The sequence below is a fragment of the Prionailurus viverrinus genome, chromosome E1 (genome assembly GCF_022837055.1).
Source record: "Prionailurus viverrinus isolate Anna chromosome E1, UM_Priviv_1.0, whole genome shotgun sequence".
In the NCBI taxonomy this organism is placed as follows: domain Eukaryota; kingdom Metazoa; phylum Chordata; class Mammalia; order Carnivora; family Felidae; genus Prionailurus; species Prionailurus viverrinus.
In genome coordinates, this window is record NC_062574.1 from 27,117,623 (window position 1) to 27,136,134 (window position 18,512).

The 18,512-nt window shown below is 39.6% G+C and overlaps 1 pseudogene across 1 annotated transcript in view; it reads right to left on the reverse strand.

The window, feature by feature from the left end:
• Positions 1 to 18,512, reverse strand: part of LOC125152185 (glyceraldehyde-3-phosphate dehydrogenase-like) — a 66,412-nt pseudogene that overhangs the window by 16,044 nt on the left and 31,856 nt on the right. Inside the window, exon 2 of the transcript XR_007147073.1 lies at positions 2,632 to 2,754. The product of XR_007147073.1 is annotated as a glyceraldehyde-3-phosphate dehydrogenase-like (transcript). The remainder of the gene's footprint in view (positions 1 to 2,631; positions 2,755 to 18,512) is intronic.

Sequence of the window (18,512 nt, forward strand, 5' to 3'; positions counted from 1 at the left end):
AGCTGTCAGCACAGAGCCCCACATGGGGCTCAAACTCATGAACTGCAAGATCATGACCTGAGCCAAAGTTGGATGTTTAACCAACTGAGCCACCCAGGTGCCCCTAATTTTATAATTGAAGTGTAGTTGATATTATGTTAGTTTCTGGTGTATAACATAGTGATTTGACAAATTCTATATATTACACAATGCTCTACCATGGTAAGTGTAGTTACATCTATCACCATACACAGCTACTACAATATTATTGATTATATTCCATATGCTATAATTTTCATCCCTATGACTTATTTATTTCATACCTGGAAGTTTGTACCTCGTAATCCCCTTCACCTATTACATCCACCACTCTCCCCTCTAGCAACCACAAGACACAACTTCTTAAAATAAATTTCTCCACACAAATTATAGACAGGACCCGTTGCACAGAGCATTGTATCCATGCATGGGAGATACAATTGCTATTAACTCAGTTTTGCTTCACAAACATATTACATGAAGTACACACAACAGAGAGCTGACAGTTCCATCTATAGAACTGAGATACAGTTACCCATAACTCCCAATTATTCTTCACTCCTGTAAGAAGTACATGAGCTACAAAACTGAATAAGATACAGAGAAGCAACACTTTATTCTCCGAGAATATTTCAGTGCATGCTGCACAGTTTTATGTTCCTTCTTTGTGCCAGATACAAATACTGGAAAGTAAGCCCTCATCTCCAAGTAGAGTACCTGAACTGTCCTTAACCAGGGGAGGAACTTGGAAAAACTACAAAAGGACTCGGCCAAGAGAGCTTGGGGAAGAATTCTCATGTGGTAAATATTATGTTGAAATTAAATTAAGTGGAGATGGAAGACTTCAGAGAATCAGACAGCAGATGTCAGACAGCAGATTGATGAGTGGTTTGATAAAAATGAGGATCTCCAGGGCACCTGGGTGGCTCAGTCGGTTAAGCATGCAACTCTTGATTTCAGCTCAGGTCATGATCTTATGGTTGGTGAGTTCAAACCCACATCAGGCTTTGCACTGACAGTGTGGAGCCTGCTTGGGTTTCTCTCTCTCTCTCTCTCTCTCTCTCTCTCTCTCTCTCCTTCTCTCTCTGCCCCTCCCCTCCTCAAAAATAAATAAATAAATAAATAACAAGCTTTTTTAAATGTTAAAAAAAATAAAAATGAGGATCTCCAAGTAAAACTTCAATTAAGTTGGACATGTGTTTGATCTCAGAGCTGTAGAGCTCAATGGTCTTAACCAGGTTAGATGGTCAAGTCTCATGATGTCAGGACTCAAAGTAATGTTTGGGTGCCCAGAAACCGAAAAGTACAAATACTAAAGGTTACCCCATTAGACCATTAGGTAGATAATTCACCCTTGCTGAAAGGACTCCTTCATTTTTTTCAACTAATTACAGGTGCTTAGAAATTACTTAAGCCAGGGACTTTGCTAGCTGTTGGAGATACAAAAGTGAGCAAAAATTGAGCTGGGCCTCATGGAGTTTGTAATTACAATTATAACTTTAACACAGGCCATTAAGAAAAACTCAGCTGAGTGCTGAAAGTATGTACCTGGAGGATAGACATGGGAAGTGAGGCTTAGGCTGAGATGTGTAGGCTGGGGTGGGGGGGAAGAGTAAGCAGAAGAGTGAGCACTCAGGAATTTATTGGTTGTTAAGGATTTTGGTCTTTTTTCTAAGACCAGTTGGAAAATCATTGCAAGTGTGTTTGTTTGTTCGTTTGTTAAGTAAACTCTAATCCCAACTTGGAGCTCAAAGTCACAACTCTGAGATCTAGAGTTGCATGCTCTAATGGCTAAACCAACCAAGTGCCCCCCTATTGTAATTTTTTAAGTAGGAGACTTGAATTTTGGAAAAAAAAAATCACTCGATGTTGATGGAGAGCAGATTGTAGATGGATAAGAGACCGTTCAGAAACACCATTTAGGAAGCTATGGTAGCAATTCCAGGCAAGAGACAATAGCTTTGACTAGGTATGTACTTCACTTCCTCCCCTGAATGGCTTAAAAAAACATTTTTTTTTTTTTTTAGTGTTTATTACTTTTGAGAGAGAGAGAGGCAGAGTGAGCAGGGGAGGGGCAGAGAGAGAGGGAGACACAGAATCCAAAGCAAATTCCAGGCTCCGAGCTGTCAGCACAGAGCCCGATGTGGGGCCCAAACTCATGAACCCTGAGATCATGACCTGAGCCTCAGTCGCATGCTTAACCGATTGAGCCACCCAGGCGCCCCAATGAATGGCTTTTTAAAGTGAACTTTATGGGGGCCCCTGAGTGGCTCAGTCAGTTGAGCAGCCGACTTCAGCTCAGGTCATGATCTCACAGCTCATGAGTTCAAACCCTGTGTCCAGCCCTGTGCTGACAGCTTAGACACTGAAGCCTGCTTCAGATTTTGTCTCCCTTTCTCCCTGCCCCTACCCCACTTGTGCTGTCTCTCTCTCTCTCTCTCTCTCACTCTCACAAATAAACACTAAAAAAAAAAAAATATGAAGTGAATTTTATAAGCCTTTCTCCTTCTGTCTCCATCTCCTTTCTTTCCCCTGATCTCTTTTTAAAAGCCTTGTTTATAAGGACATCCAGCCCTTACAACTGTGAGGTCACAACCCCTAAAATGCACATACCTAAATGTTTTTCAATGTCTTTGCCTCCATTCTTACTGATTCCAACAGATGATCTCCACAAGTCTCCAGGCACTCAGTGAGGTCATTTCAGGCTAATATGTGTCCTTTGAATGTTATTTTGTTCTAAATAAAATAATTGAGAAAATGTACCATAAGAGTTTTTGTCAATTAAATGGAAGGTGATCTCTCCTTTTTGAGAGATGCTTTTTAAAAATCTTGCCTTATATGCCATCACATACACCACCTGCTTATTATGGGTACTGTAAGAACTAGGGATGCAATGGTGAAAAGTACGTAGTCCCTGCTGTCACAGAGCTTATATACTAGAAGGGGAGGCAACTAGAATAAAACATAAGAAGTACAGGGGAGTAAAGAGACATGATTAGATGCAGTGTATTATCCTAGACTGGATCCTGAAACAGAAAAAGGACATTAGTGGAAAAATTAGTGAAATCCAAATAAAGAGTATAGTATAGGTAATAGTAGCATATCTATGTTCAGTTTTAGTTTTGACAAATGTGCCACAGTTATGAACATGTTAATATTAGGGGAAGTTGGGTAAAGGATATATGGGAATTCTGTACTATCTTTGCAACTCTCCTGAAAATATAAAATTATCCCAAAATAAAAATTTTACTAAAAATAAGGAGGAGAAAAAGAAGAAGAGCAGAGTGATTTGGGAGCACCCAACCTAATTTGATGGTCAAGGAAAGCTCTCAAAGAAAGGAATATTTAAGCTGAGAGCTGAAGGACAAGTAGAAGTTAACCAAACAGGGATATAGGCATATATCCACAATAGTATGTATGTAGAATGTTTAAAGGTCCAGAAACAAGAGAAAGCATGACAACTTCTAGAAACTGAATACAATTCAGTATGGCTGGAAATTAGAATAGAATGGGGTGGGTGAGAAGGAAGGGAATAGATAAGATAAAGCTAGACTGGTGGACACAAAGGGCCTTAAAAACCATGTGTAGGGGGCGCCTGGGTGTCTCAATTGGTTAAGCGGCTGGCTTTGGCTCAGGTCATGATCTCAGGGTTCATGAGTTTGAGCCCCACATTGGGCTCTGTGCTGACAACTCGGAGCCTGGAACCTGCTTTGGATTCTGTGTCTCCCTCTCTCTCTGCCCCTCCCCCACTTGTGCTCTCTCTCCAAAATAAATAAACATTAAAAAAAATTTTTTTTAAAACATGTTGAGAAGTTTGCATCTTAGGCAATTCCAAGAAGAAATAAAAACTACTAGTAAATATATATTTTAAAAGCTTCCTTTATTTGTAGTCAAAGAAATGCAAATTAACTGGATAATATTTTAGTGTATTCAATTACCAAATACTTTTTAATTAGAATATTCTCTGCTGCTAAGGGTATGAAGAAGGAGTTTCTTATACTCTGCTGGTAATAGTAATCTTTCTGGAAAGCTTTTTGGCAATTTAAATACAAGGTTCCAGCAGTATTCAAATACCTTTATCCCTTCAGTTTTATTTCTGGGATGTTATGTTAAGGAAATAATTAGAAATAGATCTTTAAAATAATATAAAAAGACATCCTCATCATAACAGTATAAAACTTTATACAATCTAGGTGCCAAAATAGAAACATAGGGGCACCTAGGTGGCTCAGTCGGTTAAGTGTCCGAGTTCAGCTCAGGTCATGATCTCACAGCTTGTGAGTTCAAGCCCCATGACAGCTCAGAGCCTGGAGCCTGCCTCAGATTCTTTGTCTTCATCTATCTCTGCCCGTCCCCTGCTCGTGCTCTGTCTCTCTGGCTCTCAAAAATAAATAAATATTAAAAAAATAGAAACATAATTAAATACATGATTGTTTCCATATGATGAAATATTATGCGAGTATTTAAAATAACATTTAAGAAGAATTTTGGAGCTTTAATGACATAGATTATAAACATATATGCATATAATTCATAGATGTGTATATAAGAATGTCTGTAAACAGAACTGGCTACACAATTTGCAGGGCCCAGTGCAAAATGAAAATGCAGGACCTCTTGTCCAAAAATTGTTAATAATTCCAGGGTGCCTGGGTGGCTCAGTCAGTTGAGTGTCTCACTCTTGATTTTGGCTCGGGACCTTGTTCTGTTTGTGTGGCTTGTCATGCATTTCTGCCAGAGTTGCACATACACACTCGTGGATGGCTTAGATGGCTTCTGCTCCGTATCTGGCCTCAGGATCAGAATTGGCTCTTCTGTTCCTGACACCAAGAGGAATCAATTTGCCTCCTTAAACCAGACCAGGCTGGCCCTCTGGAATGGATCAGGGAGGGAAGAGAAATATGCAGACACCCAGGATCCTAACATTGTGAGATGTGATAAGAGAAACAGAGAAAAACACCCAGATTCTCAGGATGGCACTTAGGCAAACTTAATGACTAACCACAGATCACACACAGGGTAATGTTGCCCTGTCAGGAATAGTTAGAAGCCTCACCTGAGGGGAGGATGCTCTGCCCAGGACCCTCAATCGAAACTCCAACTGGGCTGTTATCTGCAGGGCTTCCCCAGCCAGAAGGTTGGATGTTGTGAGTCCCTGATTTGATGTTTATTTATTTTTGAGAGAGAGACAGAGACAGAGTACGAGCAGGGGAGGGACAGAGAGAGAGGAAGACACAGAATCTGAAGCAGGCTCCAGGCTCTGGACTGTCAACACAGAGCCTGATATGGGGCTCGAACCCATGAACTGTGACATCATGACCTGAGCCGAAGTTGGACACCCAGCCGACTGAGCCACCCAGGTGCCCCTGAGTCCCTGATTTAATGTACTAACCCTTTTTTGTTCTTCTCTGTACTTCTCCTCTTTATGTTTACTATAATTGTTTAGTTCCATATATTCCCTTATAATTAATAAAACTTTCCTCCACGAAACAGAAAGTGCAGCTATAGTGAATTACTATTATTTAGAAAAGACCTGATCTCACATTCCTGAAATCGAGCCCCACGTGGGGTTCTGCACTGACAGCATGGCGTCCTCTTGGGATTCTCTTTGTCCCTCTTTCTCTCTGCCCCTCCCCCTTCTTGAAATAAATAAACACTAAAAAAATTATTAATAATTCCAAGATAGCAGTAGTAAAGCCTTAAACCAAATGTAAGGTGCTTCTGAATGAGTCCTGCACAGGTCCCATGCCCTTGAAACTGGCCATCCTTATAGAAAAAATACTGAAAGAAAATATCCCAAACGTTAGTAGTGATTATCTTCGGGTTTTGGCATTATTGATGATATTTTTTTTACTGATGATTTTTATTTCATTTCTTTTAAAAATTTCCACAGCAAACATATATTGCTTTCTTTAAATCTTCAAATGGATCTATTTCATGAAGAAGAAAAAATATTCTATAAGAAGGAACTAGGATACAGGCTTTTAAAGGTGAGCAAATGAATTAGTATAAATGAAAAAACACTTAAACAACTATTTGCTTATAAAACAATTATATTGCTGATTCAGTTATCTGTTGCTGCATAAGATTACCCCAAAACATAAAGACTTAAGCAAAATAACAAATTTTTGTTCTGACTTATTCCGCAATTAGAGCTGGGCACAGATGGCTGTTCTGTTCCCTGTGGTGTCTGATAGGGCTGCAATGTTCAAAATGGCTTCTTCCTTCATGTGTGGAGCCTCACCTGAGGTGGCTGAGACATCTGGGGGCTAACTGAGCATCCTCGTTTTTCCCCGTGGATGCTGCAGCAGAGTTGCTGGACTTCTATACATAGTGGTTCAGAGCTCCAATCTTCTGTTTGTGCCACGTTGGTCAGTCTAAACCACATGGCCAAGCTGAGCTGATGTGACAGTAGATGACACAAGATGAAACAAGACTATACCAAAATATACAGTTTATGAGGGCTACTAATGTCTGCCACAATTGCCTAGCTGTGGAGTTAAAGTTGGATTTATGGTAACAATAATGTATATTAATGATAGTATACAAAAATAGTCATAAATTGAGTTTTATTTCATATATGTATACTTGCAAGAGTTGAGATATACAATATATTTTGAATGTATTGACTTGTTCCTTATTCATTCATTCATATTTTCTAGGTGAAGGGGATTCAGAGTACACTTATTGTGATGAGCACTGAGTAATGTATAGAATTGTTGAATCACCATATTGTACACCTGAAATTAATATAGCATTGTGTGTTAATTATGCTAGAATTAAAATTGCTTTAAATTATGCAGTTGTCTAATAGTAACTTAAAAAAATGTTTTTTAAACTGAGTATAACTGACATGCAATATTACATTAATTTCAGGTGTACAACATGGTGATTCAACTTCTTTATACATTATGCTATAGTCACCACAAACATATATTGCTTTTATAACCAGTGAGAAAGCAGTATGATTCTTTAACATGCTCGCCCTGCCCCCCTCCAAAAGACCTGAAAGCAGATGGATCTACAGTGAATTGCATTCTATTTTGCTTTTAGGCTCTTTTAAAGATCCATTTGGGGCCACTGAGAATAACAGATACTTTTTTTTTAAGTTTCTACACTACATTTTTAAGTCACTGTAGAGAACAGAGCAGTATATAAAAATGAAATCAGTTGCTAAGTCAAAACCGCAAGCCAAGCTGAATCACAAATAACACATTTCCATCTATTTTTGTCCCATATAGAATGAGCCATTTGGTTGGACATTGAACATTTGCTTATGTGGTGCAATGCTGAAAATGTCTTCAGTGTCCTTAGGCCCACATTCATATAACAGCCCCCAGTGGCAAAGGAAGGGAGACCTGCCGGAAGCCTATTGCATCTTGAGCACTTACTCATTCAAAGCAAGATTAAGCAATACATTTTTTTTTTAATCAAAAGGGGCTGCATATGGAAGAGAATAAAAGACACCTTAAGTGAGAGAGCATGAGTGGGTTAAAAGTCACACAGAGAGCATTCACGATGCAGTCTTTTAGAACTTATACAGAGAAGGCTTAACAAGTTGAGCTGTTAGTGACAAAACTACCATTCTGGCACTAATGAAGTATACAAGCCAAGGCAAATCACTTCATTATTTTAGTGCCCCAACAGACACTCTGTCTACGTACAAAGGATTGTCCTTGCAGCCTTCAAATTTTGGTATATTCTGTGCTGTACCGCACACTCAAATAATTTCCCTCCTTGTGCAATTTCAAACAGAAGGAATATGAAGAAAAGAAAATGATTGTATCCCTTTTCTCTCTCATCTTCTATTAATGGTGTATCATGAGAAAAGCCTTTCTTCAGAGTACCAGCTAAGGAGGTGGGGATCTGAACTGAAGAAGCCGGAAGAAGACCACGTGTTCCACTTTAGGAAGGGAACGAGACCTAAAGAGGAAGATCTTGGGGGAGAAAGAGGAAGAGGAGAAGTGAGAGTATCAAAGACAGGGAAGGAAGTTGAATAGATTTGAGACAGAGAAAAGAGAAACATGTAATGCCAATGTTTGAGTATCTTCAGTGAGAGAAAAATGTTCAAGAAAATATTTACAAGATGCTGCTGGGGCACCTGAGTGGCTCACTTGGTTAAGTGTGCAATTTTGGCTCAGGTCATGATCTCACACTCCGTGAGTTCAAAACCCGTTTTGGGCTCTGTGCTAACAGCTCAGAGCCTGGAACCTACTTTGGATTCTGTGTCTCCCTCTCTCTCTGCCCCTCCCCTGCTGGTGCTCTGTCTCTGTCTCTCTCTTTAAAAAATAAACATTAAAAAAAAATTTTTAAAGATGCTGCTAGTGGTGTATTATGACCACTTCTCTGTTTCCCTTGAAAGGTTCAGTAAAAAATAATTACTCACCAATATTTTTGCAGTAAGATTTCTGTTGATTGGGTGAGATGACATTTGACAATGGCCTCTGTGGGGAGTCAAAGAGGGCCAAGGAATGTCAGGTATGTTCATGTTACAGGCTAAAGAGAGCAAAGGGGAATCCTTTCTTTCATGTTTATTTTATACAAGTGTAGGGGACGAAAAAGTTTTCCCTGACCCTCTTAGGGTCCCCGGCTGCATCTGCAATTTAAACTGGCAAAGAGGGGCGCCTGGGTGGCGCAGTCGGTTAAGCGTCTGACTTCAGCCAGGTCATGATCTCACGGTCCGGGAGTTCGAGCCCCGCGTCAGGCTCTGGGCTGATGGCTCAGAGCCTGGAGCCTGTTTCCGATTCTGTGTCTCCCTCTCTCTCTGCCCCTCCCCCGTTCATGCTCTGTCTCTCTCTGTCCCAAATAAATAAATAAACATTGAAAAAAAAAATAAACTGGCAAAGAGACAGAGTAACAGGAGAAAAGTATACAAAATCATTTAATGTAAGTTTTGCGTGATATGGGAGCCTTCATATAAAAATGAAGACCCAAAGAAATAGACCTGAGTACATTTATGCTAGGCTTGATGAAGAGTGGTTATTCCTTTTTGTTGTGAAAAAAGGGGCTGAGATGGAGATCACAGTGCCAATCCTAATTTTTTATTTTATTTATTTATTTATTTATTTATTATTTTTTTTAATATATGAAATTTATTGTCAAATTGGTTTCCATACAACACCCAGTGCTCATCCCAAAAGGTGCCCTCCTCAATACCCATCACCCACCCTCTCCTCCCTCCCACCCCCCATCAACCCTCAGTTTGTTCTCAGTTTTTAAAAAAATTTTTTTTTCAACGTTTATTTATTTTGGGGACAGAAAGAGACAGAGCATGAACGGGGGAGGGGCAGAGAGAGAGGGAGACACAGAATCGGAAACAGGCCCCAGGCTCTGAGCCATCAGCCCAGTGCCTGACGCGGGGCTCGAACTCCCAGACCGCGAGATCATGACCTGGCTGAAGTCGGACGCTTAACCGACTGTGCCACCCAGGCGCCCCTGTTCTCAGTTTTTAACAGTCTCTTATGCTTTGGCTCTCTCCCACTCTAACCTCTTTTTTTTTTTTTTTTTCCCTTCCCCTCCCCCATGGGTTCCTGTTAAGTTTCTCAGGATCCACATAAGAGTGAAACCATATGGTATCTGTCTTTCTCTGTATGGCTTATTTCACTTAGCATCACACTCTCCAGTTCCATCCACGTTGCTACAAAAGGCCATATTTCATTTTTTTCTCATTGCCACGTAGTATTCCATTGTGTATATAAACCACAATTTCTTTATCCATTCATCAGTTGATGGACATTTAGGCTCTTTCCATAATTTGGCTATTGTTGAGAGTGCTGCTATGAACAGTGGGGTACAAGTGCCCCTATGCATCAGTATTCCTGTATCCCTTGGATAAATTCCTAGCAGTGCTACTGCTGGGTCATAGGGTAGGTCTATTTTTAATTTTCTGAGGAACCTCCACACTGCTTTCCAGAGCGGCTGCACCAATTTGCATTCCCACCAACAGTGCAAGAGGGTTCCCGTTTCTCCACATCCTCTCCAGCATCTATAGTCTCCTGATTTGTTCATTTTGGCCACTCTGACTGGCGTGAGGTGATACCTGAGTGTGGTTTTCATTTGTATTTCCCTGATAAGGAGCGACGCTGAACATCTTTTCATGTGCCTGTTGGCCATCCGGATGTCTTCTTTAGAGAAGTGTCTATTCATGTTTTCTGCCCATTTCTTCACTGGGTTATTTGTTTTTCGGGTGTGGAGTTTGGTGAGCTCTTTATAGATTTTGGATACTAGCCCTTTGTCCGATATGTCATTTGCGAATATCTTTTCCCATTCCGTTGGTTGCCTTTTAGTTTTGTTGGTTGTTTCCTTTGCTGTGCAGAAGCTTTTTATCTTCATAAGGTCCCAGTAATTCACTTTTGCTTTTAATTCCCTTGCCTTTGGGGATGTGTTGAGTAAGAGATTGCTACGGCTGAGGTCAGAGAGGTCTTTTCCTGCTTTCTCCTCTAAGGTTTTGATGGTTTCCTGTCTCACATTCAGGTCCTTTATCCATTTTGAGTTTATTTTTGTGAATGGTGTGAGAAAGTGGTCTAGTTTCAACCTTCTGCATGTTGCTGTCCAGTTCTCCCAGCACCATTTGTTAAAGAGGCTGTCTTTTTTCCATTGGATGTTCTTTCCTGCTTTGTCAAAGATGAGTTGGCCATATGTTTGTGGGTCTAGTTCTGAGGTTTCTATTCTATTCCATTGGTCTATGTGTCTGTTTTTGTGCCATGCCAATCCTAGTTTAAATAGAACTGCCAGGGAAGACTTCTCTGAGGAGTTAATATTTAAGTTGAGGAAGTCACATTTGAGGTCTAAGGAAGACAAAATGCTAGTCAAGTGAGATGACAGGGAAAAGCATTCCATCGAGGGGAAGAGCTTATATGATGGGCTTGAGAAAGGAAAGTAGCTTTTTTGAAGATGGCATTACAATAATACCTACTTGTCTGTGGGGATACATTCCAAGACTCCCAATGGATGCCTGAAACCACAGATAGTACTGAACCCTACATATATTGTATTTTTTCTTGTATATACATACATATGATAAAGTTTAATTTATAAATGAGGCACAGTAAAAGATTAACAACAATAACTAATAATAAAATAGAACAATTATAACAATGTACTGTAATAAAAGTTATGTGAATGTGCTCTCTCCCAAAGTATCTTTTTTTTTTTTTTTTTTTTAGAGTGAGAAAGGTGCGAGCCAGGGAGGACAGAGGGAGAGAGAGCAAGAATATCAAGCAGGCTTGAGCCCAATGCAGGGCTCAATCCCACGACCCTAGGATCATGACCTGAGCCGAAATCAAGAGTCAGCCCCTCAACTGACTGAAGTATCAGGTGCCCCTCAAAATATCTTATTGTATTATACTCACCCTTCTTCTCATGATAATGTGAGATGATAACATGCTTACGTGATGAGATCAAGTGAAGTGAATGATGTAGGCACTGTGATGTAATGTTACACTACTACGGACCTTCTGGTTTTCTGTCAGAAGGAGGATCATCTGTTTCTGAGCCTCAAGTTAACCGTGGGTAACTGGAACTGTGGAAAGCAAAACTGTGGATAAGAGGGGACTATTGCACCTGAGAAGTGGGCCATAAGAGGTTGGAATTCAATTCAGAAAGTTGACAGATGGGCTCTGATTGGTCCATTCCGAGCCATAAACCAACCTCTGTCAGTAAGGTACTGTGAATAATATGGGAGAAACTAGGGTGAGGTGCTAAGAAGACAGGACGGGAGATAAGAACCCAGGAAGCAGGGTGACTCTCCTTCACATTCCGTAGAAGAAGGACTTGTAGAAATTGATTTCCTGAGGGTTCTGTGAGGGTACCATCTTTTTCTATACCATCAAGTAAGAGTGACTTGTGATTAGTGACATCAGGACAAACCATTTGAAACAGGAGCAGTGGACTGAAAAAAGGGGTCTAGAGTCTTATACCATCAACTATGGGTGATATGCTCTGCTGACGACAGGGTTTATGAGACAGGTCATGACCCTATGCACTGCTGACTGAGGAAGTATCCTTCGTGCAGATCCCCACTGTCTCTAGAATGGAGTTGGAAGACCTACGTAAGAGGAGACCTGGGAAAGAGACCTTAGTTTAGCCTCAGGCTAAAGCCACTTTACCTCCACACAGTTTACAAGGAAATCCTCCCTAAATCTGTTTTCAAATGGATTGGAACTTGAAGGGGAAGATAGGGGAGAGATCAGCCCCCAGATCTCCAGCAGGTGGATCTTGGTTAGATATGTAAATATCTTGAAATAGAGTTCTATTAGTTCAGACTATTAATTATAAAGACAAAATTCAACTCAAACCAGCTTGAGCAAAAAAAAAAAAAAAGGTTTATTGGCTCACATACTGGAAAGAACAGAAGTATGTGTGAAATCAAAAGTTCCTGCCTCGTACATCTCATCTCTATTTGGCTTGGCTTCATTCTCTCACTTCATATCCTCACTCTTGGTGCTTTTCACCCTTCTCCATGTGGTAGGGAATAGCCCAGTAGCTCAAGCCTATGTCACAGCATATCTACCCCACTTTTCTCTCCAAACTTGTACACATCAAATTCTAAGGAAGATCTCTGGTTGGCCATCCTTGGTCAGTCCTAAACTCTGAACCAATCACTCTGGAGGGACTCTAATTGGCCAGATCCTAGTCATATGACCACCCATGAGGCCAAGGCTATCAGAGTATTGTGACTCAAAGTCCTATGAACTAGCAAGGGTTACTTCTCCAATACCAAGAAAGACAAAAATGACAAAATTCAGAACAGTAAGGAAAGTTAAGGATGAAGTATTTTTATGTGAGCAGCAACAAAAGAAGTGTAAAAATTACTCCAATCCAGAATGGCCTTCCTCTACCAGCATTCAGTTAAATTGCTCTTCTCAAACAGTAACTTTCTCATGAAATAAAACTCAGGGTATTGAGAAAATGCAGCAGGACAGGAAATAATCTTATTCTCCTCAGAAGTGTAAAGAAGGGAAAGAACTGGATGTAGGTTCCCACCTACAAGGCATTGAAAAGGACAGATAAAGCTCTGGATCTTGGGACTAAGTTTACCTCCAGAAGGTAGAGTAAAAGACCGCAAGCTACAATCCAAGAAAGCGTGGGCCCAACACAAAGAAGTTGGAAGGTCTCAGATGGTAGATGTTGAATGTTTCTCCAGGTAGATTTCCAAATAGTGAGAGTCACCTATCTGCGAGGTATTTAGGCTGAGATTATAATGTCTACCTTCAGTCCTTGGTCTGATAAGAACAGGGACTGATAAGAACAAGGCAGTGCCTTCAGGTCTAGGGAGAGTATGGTTCTCAGCAAATTTCTAAGTCAGGGATTCAGGCACAGGGAACAGATAAAGGTGTAATTACAAGAATTGATTACCAGAAAGTCTGGTCTTGGAGACAATTCAGAAACCCGTTGTTGGAGCATGAGGTTAGAGCTGGTCTAAATAGTGTTTGTAACTTCTTGTGCCAAGTTCCTGGGTGATAAGCAGGAGTGCATTTCAGAAGCTGAGATTTATTTTAGGGGCCAGGTTTATTTAGGGAGAGGGAAGATTAGAAGTGGGAAGTCAGGCAGGTTCTGACAGGTACAAGGAAAGATTATTTACTATGCAAGTTTAATTGAACGTGTTTTGATCAGATCAAGTTCCAGAGCTGTATCAAAATATTACAAGGAAGATATTTTTTAAAAGAGGTACGGTCCACATCTGATTTGAAGCACTCAGAGCTATGAGAATATCATGATCAATAAATATTAGGTACAATGTTGGGGCACATTTGGATAAGAATAATTTGAGATCTTATATTCATCTCTAAGATGTGCCTCTCTGTGTGAAGCTGTATGAATAAAAATGTGTCTTCAGTTTTACCTACAAATTAAAAATACAAACATACCTCCAGTAATGTAGATAATGCTGTGGGTTGAATTTTTTTCCTTATTAAATTCTAGTTAAGCGATCCATCACTTCAAGAGACAATTTTCTCAAGTGTGCTTCTCTTAAAACCATTGAATTTTACTTATTCTCCTAGATCATGAAGAATTTTGACTCCTAGGGGAAAATTTCATGCACGTGCCCATCTGTTCCTTTTTTTGGTGGGGGGAAGAGTTTTCTTCCATCCTTTCTATTTGAAAATTATTGCTTTCCTATTCCATGGGATTCTGGTGGGTCTGTCGGTTACATGGGCTTATGACGTAGGCTGTCCAATTGGAGTACTTAATTCCCCTAGACACGCAATTGGTCCAGGATGGAGCAAGTGACATAATATAAGTTCTTTCCAAAGATTGATGTAAATCTGGAGGCAGCAAGAGTCCCCCTTTTTTCTTTGGAATTGCTCACTGTGAAAATACAGTAAACCTGGGCTATTTGGTGGATTATCTTTGCTCCTATATGAAGAAAGCCTGCCTGAAAATGAAGCCACACAGAGTAAAACAGAGAGACAGAGAGAAAAATGTAGGAGAGATCTAATGACATAATTTGCACTCTAGAACCAGTTATGCTCAAAGCAGGCCCTATTCATTGGTCTTCCCATTTCTGGGAACCTATACAATTCTCTTTGTTGCTTAAATTAGACTGTAGAGTTTCTGTCACTTCCCATTGAAAGACTCCAGACATTTAAAAATCAACGATCCAACCACACAGAGTCTCATGGTACTGTTGCTAGCCTGGTCACCACATGAATACTGACCAGAGGTAAGTTTTACTCATTTTTACTCTATTGGAGGAATAATTGAGAACCAATTTTGTGTTGTGTAATTTTTACTTTTGCCTCCATTGTCTACTTATTGGAATTGCATGCAATGAGGGCATATAAAATAGATTGAAAAATTAATGGGCTTAGTTTTAATTTAGCACAAGGGAATTCATATCAAGCCACAAAACTTTAGACATAAACTTGCTTTTCTGATCATCTTTTAAGTTTATTTATTTATTTTGAGAGAGAGAGAGAGAAAGAGAGAGAGAGAGCACACACAGTAGGGGCAGAGAGAGAAGGAGTGAGACAGAATCCCAAGCAGGTTCCACACTATCATCACAGAGCCTGATGCAGGGCTCAAACTCACGAACTGCAAGATGATGACCTGAGCTGAAACCAAGAGTCGGATGCTTAAATGACTGAGCCACTCAGGCGCCCCATTTTCTGATCATCTTGATGACAATGTTTTGACAGAATTTAGTTCATGTACATGCTTGCAAGTAAGGACTAATCTTGCATGATGTTAGAGTAGATTACTTTGGGAATCAGTGAAGTTTCTTTGTATTATCAGGCATTTGAAAGAATGTATAAAAATCACATGACAAGGGGTGCCTGGGTAGCTCAGTCAGTTAAATGTTTAAGTGTCCCACCTTAGCTCAGATTATGATCTTGCAGTTTGTGAGTTTGAGCCCCACATTGGGCTCTGTGCTGACAGCCCAGAGACTGGAGTCTGCTTCAGATCTGTCTCCATCTCTGCCTGCCCCTCCCCTACTCACGCTTTGTCTGTCTCTGAAAAGTGAATAAACCTTAAAAAAATTTTTTTTTAAAATAAAACTTCATTAATTACACAAAATAAAATGAAGCAGTTTTATCTATACAGATTTCAAGATTATCTTTTCAGCGTGAATGAAGACTTATTACAAGGTTTCCTTCTAGAAACTAACCTATTAATATATTCATAGCATTGTCTCTCAAAAAGTAGTTAAAATAAGAAGAGCTATTTCACTAGATAGAATATATATTAAAATGAGGGGCTGTTGCAGAACCCAAAGTGCATATTTTCATAAATATAGATTTATTCAGGAACTTTCTCTCTGGAGATTTTTAAATTAAATGAATATCTTACTATGTGGAGAATTAAATTTTGATGGTGGAGTAAAATTATTACTGTATATTGCATTTATAGTTGGAATAATTTTAATAGACTAGAAATCTAGATGATGATAATAAAAGAAGGTAAGTTTCACTGGGTGCTTTGTATATGGCAGATACCTTCTAAACACTTTGTTTCTCTCATTTAATCTTCACAGCAACCCTATGAGGTAGGTACTATTATTATCCCCATTGGGGTTTTTTTTTCCTTTTTCATTACCATTTATTTATTTACTTTTGAGAGAAAAAGTGTGTACAACCTGAGGAGGGGCAGAGGGAGAGGATCCTAAGCAAGCTCTGTGCCCAGCATGGAGTCCACCACAGGGCTCTGTCTCACCACCTTGAGATCATGGCCTGAGCTGAAATCCAGAGTTGGATGCTTAACCGACTGAGCCACCCAGGCACCCTGTCCCCATTATTAAGATAGGAAACTAGTAATTGGTGGAGATAGGATCAAATTCAGGCAGCTGAGCTCCAGAGTCAGCTCTCTCAATGACTAAGCACCTCCTCTAGGTACAGCCCTAGCACAACAGAGAGAATTTAAAGAAATAACAGACATTTCCCTAACTTCCAATGGTATCTATTTGCATTCTTTGGTTCAAGAAACAGAAACTAACTCTGGCAACTCAAGCAGAAGAGTGTTTATTGGGAGTTAACGTGATGAACTTACAGAACCCATAGAAAGGCTGGAAAAGCAGTCTTGGGTTCAAACTGGAAACAAGGCAGATCTAGAGGGTCAGAGGCACGAACTGCAGGGAAAGCTTGTGGCACAGGTGATATGGTCAGGATCCCTCTCAACTGGGATACACAGACTCCAAATATTTCCAGTCATTTCCCATGGTTTAGGACAGGAATTACAGGAAGGGACTGTTCAATTGGTTTAGGTTGGAACCGCTTGAATCAGGGAAGAGGGTGAGAGCATACTTACTGAGGAGATTATATTCTGTAGAGGAGAGGTTATTGCTATGAGAGCCAGATTTCTGGAGTTTAATATTAGCTTTACCACTTACTTAGTAACATTGGTAATTTATTAATCTGTCTGTGGCTCAGTTTGCATATTTCCTAAAGATAGGGATAAGAGGGGCACCTGGGTGGCTCAGTCAGTTAAGCATCTGACTTTTAATTTCAGCTCAAGACATGATCTCAGGGTCATGAGATGGAGCCCTGAGTCGAGATTTTCTCCCTCCATCTCCTGCTGTCTTTTCCCAGCTTGCGTGCACATGTGCGTATACTCTCTCAAAAAAAATTTTTTTTAATTAAAATAGGGATAAGGATAGTATTAATCTCTTAGCGTTGTTTACTGAATTAACAAGTTAATACTCATGAAGCTCTTTAAAAAAAAATTTTTTTTAATGTTTATTCATATTTGAGAGAGACAGAGCACGAGTAGGGGAGGAGCAAGAGAGAGACACCGAATCCGAAGCAGCCTCCAGGCTCTGAGCTGTCAGCACAGAGCTCCACACAGTGCTGGAACTCACAAACCACGAGATCATGACCTAAACTGAAGTCAGATAATTAAACGACCGAGCCACCCCAGGCGTCCCACTCATGAAACTCTTAAAAGAGAACATGGCACATAGAAAACCTATGATAAATGTTTACTTTGATTATATACAAAATTAAGTATAAATGGATATATTAATGATCAATTAACTAATAAGAAAAGGCAAAACTGGTTTGTTTCTCTTCCTGTAGCTCTCAGAAACTTTTAGACTTTTTGATCAGAATAAAGATATGCCTCAGAAATGCAACAATACAGAGGACACATTGATCTTATTAATATCTTCCACTTGTGTGCACAGGTTTTTATTTATGATAATTTCACTTTCTTTTAAAAAAATTTTTTTTAATGTTTGTTTGAGAGCGAGAGAGTGTGTGAGCAGGCGAGGGGTAGAGAGAGAGGGAGACACAGAATCCGAAGCAGGCTCCAAGCTGTCAGCACAGAACCCAACGTGGGGCTCAAACTCAAGAACGCTGAGATCATGACATGAGCCGAAGTCGGACACTTAACCGACTGAGCCACCCAGGCTCCCCGATAATTTCACTTTCTTTGAACTTGCAAAGATTTTCATATGGGTCCCAACACTGAGAGAAGTGGTAAGCTTCTTGGTATTAAAAAAATCTAATGTTAGTAGGAACATGAAGATATGAAAAATTGAACTGTCTCTGGGGGTCATATTGTATGGGGTTCTGTGCTAAAAACTAAACTGGTTCCTATGCATTCCTTTGAGCTAGTCTGGGAAATGTATTTTCTAGAACTAAAGCTCTGATAAGTTACAAGAGTTTCAACTTCGATTTATTTAGGGAGACATAAAAAAGGATACGCATGACTCTGAAATATTAAATGTAGCTGTAGGAGCTCTCAAAAATCTCATTGGTTGAAATTAATTGAGTTCTCAATAAGTAAAATTTATTTATTAAAAATTTAGGAATTAATATATTTAGTAAAGGAAAACAGTTTATTATTATATAAAGGTCTCATTATATTGGATAAGATAGGTCTTTTCATAATTAGCATTTCTTACATGCTAATGATAATGAGTAATTTAGAGGTCAAGAAAAATGAACACATTTGTTCCTCTAATCTATTTAAAGTATTTTTAAAATTTATTTTCTTTTATTTATGTTTTTTAAACATAATGTTTAAACATTATGTTTTTTTTAATGTTTATTTAT